Genomic DNA, 7,372 nt, shown 5'->3' with positions numbered 1-7,372 from the left:
TATATATATATATATATATATATATATTGTGTTTAATCTGAATTGTCACCAGTGATCTAGGACCTAAGTTGTATTTATCTTTGAAAAATGTTGGAAAAAATATATATATAAATTGCTCGATTCGGAAATTTTTTTATTTTTTTTACAAAATGAAAAAGTCATTTTACTTGTTTGACACGGTATACACTTAAACAATTATCCACAATTTTATTAAATATTTATTTAATAAATTGATAATATTTATTTAATAAATTGATAATATTTATTTAATAAATTGGTTCAATACGATTCCTTTCTATTGGTTCGGTCGATCTTTGATATTCTTTTTACACCCCTATATACAATCATATATATCACACTTACCTATTACTTCCTTTAATACACTTGCAAAATCAAACCCAAGCGTATGTGTCATTGGCCCATTACACCATTCATTATCATATGCTACATGATTAAAACAACACATCACTTTTTCTACCGTGTTGGTACTTCAAAGTTTGCACCATGAACACATAAATCACTTAGGATATTGAAAATGGTGTCCATGGCCAGAATATGTCCTTGCTTTGTAATTTTGAAAGAGTTGCTTCCTATTCCAAAAAGAAAAAAAAGAGTAAACATTTTGAAAAAGAAAGCACCAAACCAATAAAAATTCATAGCCACATTTAATAACTTATGATGGAGAACATGTGTGTAAGAGAGAGAGAAAAAGACAACGTATTCGATAAAATCAAGGAACAGTGAGAAAAAACTACTTATGAGCGCTATAGCCAGCAGTATAGACTTCAAGTTATACTCCTTTAGAGAGGGGTCGAGGAGAGCACAAAGTTAATAAAGGCCAAAAATTGTTTGTACTATCTAAGGATACATCAAAAATTTAGTTCTTTATCAAATATTTAAATATAAAAATTATTTTTGACATTTTCAAATAAACATGATAAGTAATAATAATAAAATATGAGATGTTTTCGTGATTATTTTAACATCATGCCAAACATATATATTCGAGTTAAATAATTAATTTAATGATATTATTTTTCTATTTTATTTAAAAATCATTCAAGAAAATAGATTAAAATTATGAGTCTCAATATATTAAAATTTTCTTACTGATCCATCTGCAGATTAATTTTGAGTACACTTACAAATTTGTTTTATAGGTGTTTAACAAACAAAACCAATGACCTACTTGATAAAAATTAGAATGAATCATCTCATTCTTTACAAAATAATAAAAGGATAAAAAAAATTATGACTTTACATTTTGCCTTTATATTCATTAAAATTAGGAGAACAATTTAGTATAGTAACGACAGAACTTTTTTTAAAACTAATTTATATACCTGATGGATGAATGTTTTATCTCAATAATGAGGATTTAAAAATATTAACAAAAGTTAATATCATATATATTGCAGTAATTTAACATAAGGCAGTTAAAATAATAATTTATATAACTTGCTTAAAATGATTTTAGCTGATGATAAAATAATAGTAATAAATAAATATATGTTTCTCAATTAATTAGATAATAATGACATATATGTTTTGGGATTATACATAAAAAGAGAAATCAAATAAACTAGATACTTCAAAAATTAATTTTACAATCCAAAAACAAAAGCAACACCATGAAATTTAAAAGTCTAAACAGAACAAAAAGGAAGGTCATAACATGCTCTGAATTTTTTGAAAATTTATTCTGGAAGAGCTTGCTCACTGGATGCATTGCTTATGAATTAGGCCTTTTGAGAATTGCAATTGTGATTGATATTGGATTTAACATGTTAACTGGTTCATTATCATATTCATAAGAATGTTTAAAAAATGTAGATCAATTGAATTTTGTTCAAAATTTGTTCTATGTACAAGTCTAAAAAATGAGGTGTTCACACTAAGAAATAGTGAATTTTACTTTGTCTTTTAATTGTTTTACCAAAGTAGGACCATCATGTAGAAAATTAATCAAAAATGAAGTTCTTAATGTTAAAAAAAAAAATTGCATTATTGATCTTCCTAATAAGAGATCTATACCGAAACATGTATTATTTAGGATGCAAATTACAAATAAAATGCGACAAATTTATTGGTATATGACATGAGAGGGGAGAGAATTGAGGAGTGAATAAAATGAAGAATGTGTTATTGTCTATTTACTTAAGTCATTGACTTAGTTCTAGAAAAATCTTATGATTTATAGTTTCTAGAATTATCATGTAACTTATGTGGGAAATTTAGCCACTTGAAAAAATATTTTGACTAATTTAAAAATAGAATTTATAGAATTTTGAAATGAAATGTATATGAAATGACAACATATTATCCTTGATTGTCCTCAACTTCATATTTTTACATAATAGTAAAATATCAAATTTTGATCCGTCAACTTTAAATTTAAATCAAACTTATGTTAGTTCATTCTTCGAGTTAATACCACAGATGGTCACTCAACTATGTACTCTTCTCTCAGAAAGTCACTCAACTTTCAATTTTAACTCAAAAGTCACTCAAGTATGCACAGTACTCTCAGAAAGTCACTTAACTTTGAAATTTGACTCTAAAGTCACTCAACTATCCACTCTTCTCTCGTAAAATCACTCAATTTATTTAATTATTTTTTAATTAATATTTGTTGATAATAATTATGTATATAACAAATTACAATATTGAAAAATGAAAATACCATTTAAATTATTTAATGACCCGCTCTATTTGATTCGACCCACTAAAAATATAGAATTGACCCATTTTTTATGAATCTTTCTCCTCTGTTTTTTTTTCTGGTTCTCCATTGATGCTTCTTCTTACTCTTTTAGTAAATTTATTAACATTGGAATTTCTCCAATATTATATTCTTGAAATTTCTTCTGATTCGACCAAATAACATTGGATAACAAGCACATCTTCTTAAATTCATAGGAACATAATCCATTAACCCGGATAATGAATTTTTGGAGATCAAGATCATTGGCGTAAAACCCGATGACTCAATTGAATTGACTCAATACTGTTGTCATCTTCGTTAATGAAATTGCTCTGTTTTTTGCAACCCCAGATGTGTTCTTCACTTGCATTCACTTGATTATGGTTCGTGTAAAAAATGGTAGAATTGCATCCATAGCCATTGTTGAGTTTCAAAACCGAGATGTTTTCTTCAACAATGGTGTTTTTAAAAAGAATGAATTTTTGGGTAAAACAAACTAAATGTCGAAATTTGAGCTGATTTTGGACCTGTTAATGAGTTTTGTGAACAATTTCAGTTCTTGAACATTTACAGATTCAATTACATGAGCTACAATTAAATCACTCATGGATCTTGTTCCTTTTCTGAACAGAGTACCAATTCCTTGAAATGCATGTTGTTCAAATAATGTTTCTTCTTCCTCTTTTAGAAAGAAAAAAACGCAGAGGAGGAGGAGAAATAGTCATAAAATGGGTCAATATTATATTTTTAGTGGGTCGGATCAAGTGAAACGGGTCATTAAATGGTATTTTTTTTAAAAAATGATTTGTCATATAAATAATTAATATCAACAAATTTTAATTAAAAATAATTAAATAAATTGAGTGACTTTTTGAGAGAAGAGTAAATATTTGAGTGACTTTTGAGTTAAAATTCAAAGTTAATTGACTTTTTGAGAGAAAAGTGCATAATTGAGTGATTTTTGAATTAAAATTGAAAGTTGAGTGACTTATTGATGGAAGAGTACATAGTTGAGTGACCATCTGTGGTATTAACTCTTCATTTTAGGTTGATATGTATGAAATCAAATAAAAGTAAAAATTTGATTATATATTTTAATGAAGAACTGCTCATTTATAATCTAGTAAACATTTTTAGTTTACTTTAAATGCAAATGTAACATCCTATTCATTTTATTTGTAAAGTTACTTTGTGACATTTTTTAAAATATTATTTTTTTAATATCACAACTAATTTTATTTATTCTTTAATTTCACTCAAATATATATTATTAATTTATTACATTTAATTATTTCTTTTTAGGTATATTAATTAGAGCAAAAATAAAATTAAATATAATTAACCATATTTTTTAAATAATGAATTTTTATAATAAAGCTGATATTTGTAGTAAATATAATGAATAGAAAAAATATCAATAATTAAATTAAAATGATAGTAAAATAGAGTAATGAGTAAATATCACAATAAGTCATTAAAAATGAAGTAATAACAAAATGAGTTAATGATAATCGTAATTACTAAAAATATCTCTAGAACTATTTAATTTTCTTGTTATTATTCTTGATAGATTTTTATTCGGGTGACGTTATATTTTAACCTTTTGATCATCATTCGCTTCATATATAGAAAGATGTTTCTAGAATTATTCATTGTTCTTGCTATTTTTCTTGATAGATTTTTGTTAAAATAAAATTATATTTTTATTCATGGTCGTCTTAAGTACAAATATATCATCTTAATCATTTTATTTGTAAAATAATTTTTAACATCTTTTCTTTATTTCAATCTAATATATATTATTAATTTTATCACACTTATTATTTTCAAGTATATTAATTAGAGTTAAAATAAAGATGAAAATAATTAATTCATAATGTATTTTTAAATTAAAGTAGGCATTTTTTATAAGCATAATGAATAGAAAAAATATTAAGAATTGAATTAAAGTAATAGTAAAATAGAGTAATGAATATATATTAGAATGACTCACAAAAGCAAGTGAAGTAATAACAAAATAAATTAATAGTAATAACAATAACTAAAGATGTTTCTAGAACTATATGACTTTCTTGTTATCATTCTTGATAGATTTTTGTTAGCGTAAAATTACATTTTTACCCTTGATCATTATTCACTTCATATATATGAAAGATGTTTCTAGAATTATTTACTATCTTTCTTAATACATTTTTGTTATAATGAAATTACATTTTTACCCTTGGTCGTCATACCACGGCACTCTTCTATATAATAGAAATTCAATATAATGTATATTATTAATTTTATTACACTTATTTATTTTCAAGTATATTAGAGTCAAAATAAAGATGAAAATAATTAATTCATAATTTATTTTTATATTAAAGTAGACATTTTTTATAAGCATAATGAATAGAAAAAATATTAACAGTTAAATTAAAGTAATAGTAAAATAGAGTAATGAATAGATATTACAATGACTAACAAAAAAAAGTGAAGTAATAACAAATAAATTAATAGTAATAACAATACCTAAAGATGTTTCTAGAACTATTTGATTTTCTTGTTATCATTCTTGGTATATATTTTTTTAGCGTGAAATTACATTTTACCCTTAATCATTATTCACTTCATATATACAAAGATGTTTCTAGAATTATTTACTATCTTTCTTAATACAGTTTTATTAGAATGAAATTACATTTTCACCCTTAATCGTCCTACCACTTCACTCTCTCACTCTCTCTCTCTCTCTCTCTCTCTCTCTATATATATATATATATATATATATATATATATATTATTTTTTTCTTGTAACAAAGAGATAAGACAAGAGTTAGTGAAAAGAAAAATATTATACTCTATTTTCTCGTCTAACTTTCTTAATTTTAGTACAATATTTTTTTTGTTATTTTAACATTAATATTCATTTCATAACATGTTATCAGTATGGAGTTCTGATCAAACTCATCATCTCTTGGATGTGTTTATCCTCTTCATTAAAAGAATGTATGTTATAGATTCAGTCAGCTAAACTCCATCAAACTCCTCAATCAATATCAACAAGATGTCGTGACTGCTTAGGCTTGATTTACTTTGATTTGAATGTAAACTAAAATAAGTGGCGTTTTCGTTTAAAAGTTAATTTCAGTGTCGATGCTATTCATACTTTTATATGAATTTTACTGCGTATATACTATATTACTCCCTTGTGACTATGCTCACAACTCAAAAGAAAAATTGAATTATTCCACCCATCAATTACAAACGAAAAGAAACTAGATTACTAATATTTAATTCTATGTCATATATTCTCATTCCGTCAATAGATATTGATTTGCTACAGTATTAGACTAAATGATCTACATAATATATTCCAAATTTATCATATTAACATTTACAAGTTAGCCCATTTTTGTGTGTATAAAGATTATACATTAGATTGAAAAGTACACTTCATAATAGAAAAAAATATGGCTACTTTTTGTTTCTCTACTTCAATGATAAGCTAACAAAATATTTCTACATTTTGATAAGCTTCCTTCGTAATAATAATTAGGGATAATGCTCAAGTACCCCCTCAATCTATGCCCAAAATTCCAGAGACACACTTATACTATACTAAGGTCCCATTAACCCCCTGAACTTATTTTATAAGTAGTTTTCTACCCTTTTTAGCCTATGTGACACTAGTTTGAAAAAAAAATCAATCATCATAGGACCCACAAGATAGTGCCACATAAGCCGTAAAGGGGCAGAAAATTATTTAAAAAATAAGTTCAGGGGGTAATAGGACCTTAGTATAGTATAAGTATGTCTCTGAGATTTCGAGCATAGATTGAGGGATTACTTGTGCGTTATCCCTAATAATTACATTAGTTCTAATTTGTATATATCTGCAAAAACAGTAATGCCAATTTTAAGAGTTGGCAAAATATTTTATTGACATATTACGTACATGTTGTTGAAACAATTTAACTTACAGACTTCATTAGATTCAACTATCAAGTGTTTATTTAATTTTTAAATTTTAAAGTATCATTTTATTTATTGCAATAATTAGTAACGATAATAATTTATTACAAGATATATATAAAATAAGTCATGACAATAATTGAAAGAATATTGATTGTATTGAAGTGTTAAGGGAATACATGGGAGATATATATAGGAGATATAGGAAGGAGTACTAATCCTAATAGGACTAGGATTAAGGAGTACTAATCCTAATAGGACTACACAGTAAATACTAATATTATTTTATACTATTTATTTAATACTATCTGTTATCATCCCCCCTCAAGCTGAGCTGAGCGGAAGCGAACGGAAGCTTGGAACTGAGGTAATCGTGCTGTCGGCTCGGGAGAGGCTTGGTGAGAATATCAGCCGGTTGTTCTTCAGTGGGTACATACTGCACAGTCATGGTGCCGGCCAGAACTTCATCGCGAACAAAGAGACAATCGGTATCAACATGCTTCATTCTGGTGTGTAGGACGGAATTCTTGGCCACACAGATGGTTGATTTGTTGTCACAATAGAGAGCAGGAACAGTGTGAGTGGCGCGGAGTTCGCGAAGAATATATGTGACCCACATGGTCTCAGCAGCAAGAAGAGCAAGGGCGCGGTATTCAGCTTCAGTCGAGGACCGAGAGACCTTGGGTTGTTTTTTTGTACACCAGGAGATCA

Source organism: Solanum pennellii, chromosome 10 (genome assembly GCF_001406875.1).
Source record: "Solanum pennellii chromosome 10, SPENNV200".
NCBI classification, from domain to species: domain Eukaryota; kingdom Viridiplantae; phylum Streptophyta; class Magnoliopsida; order Solanales; family Solanaceae; genus Solanum; species Solanum pennellii.
Note: the sequence above shows the minus strand (reverse complement) of the source record.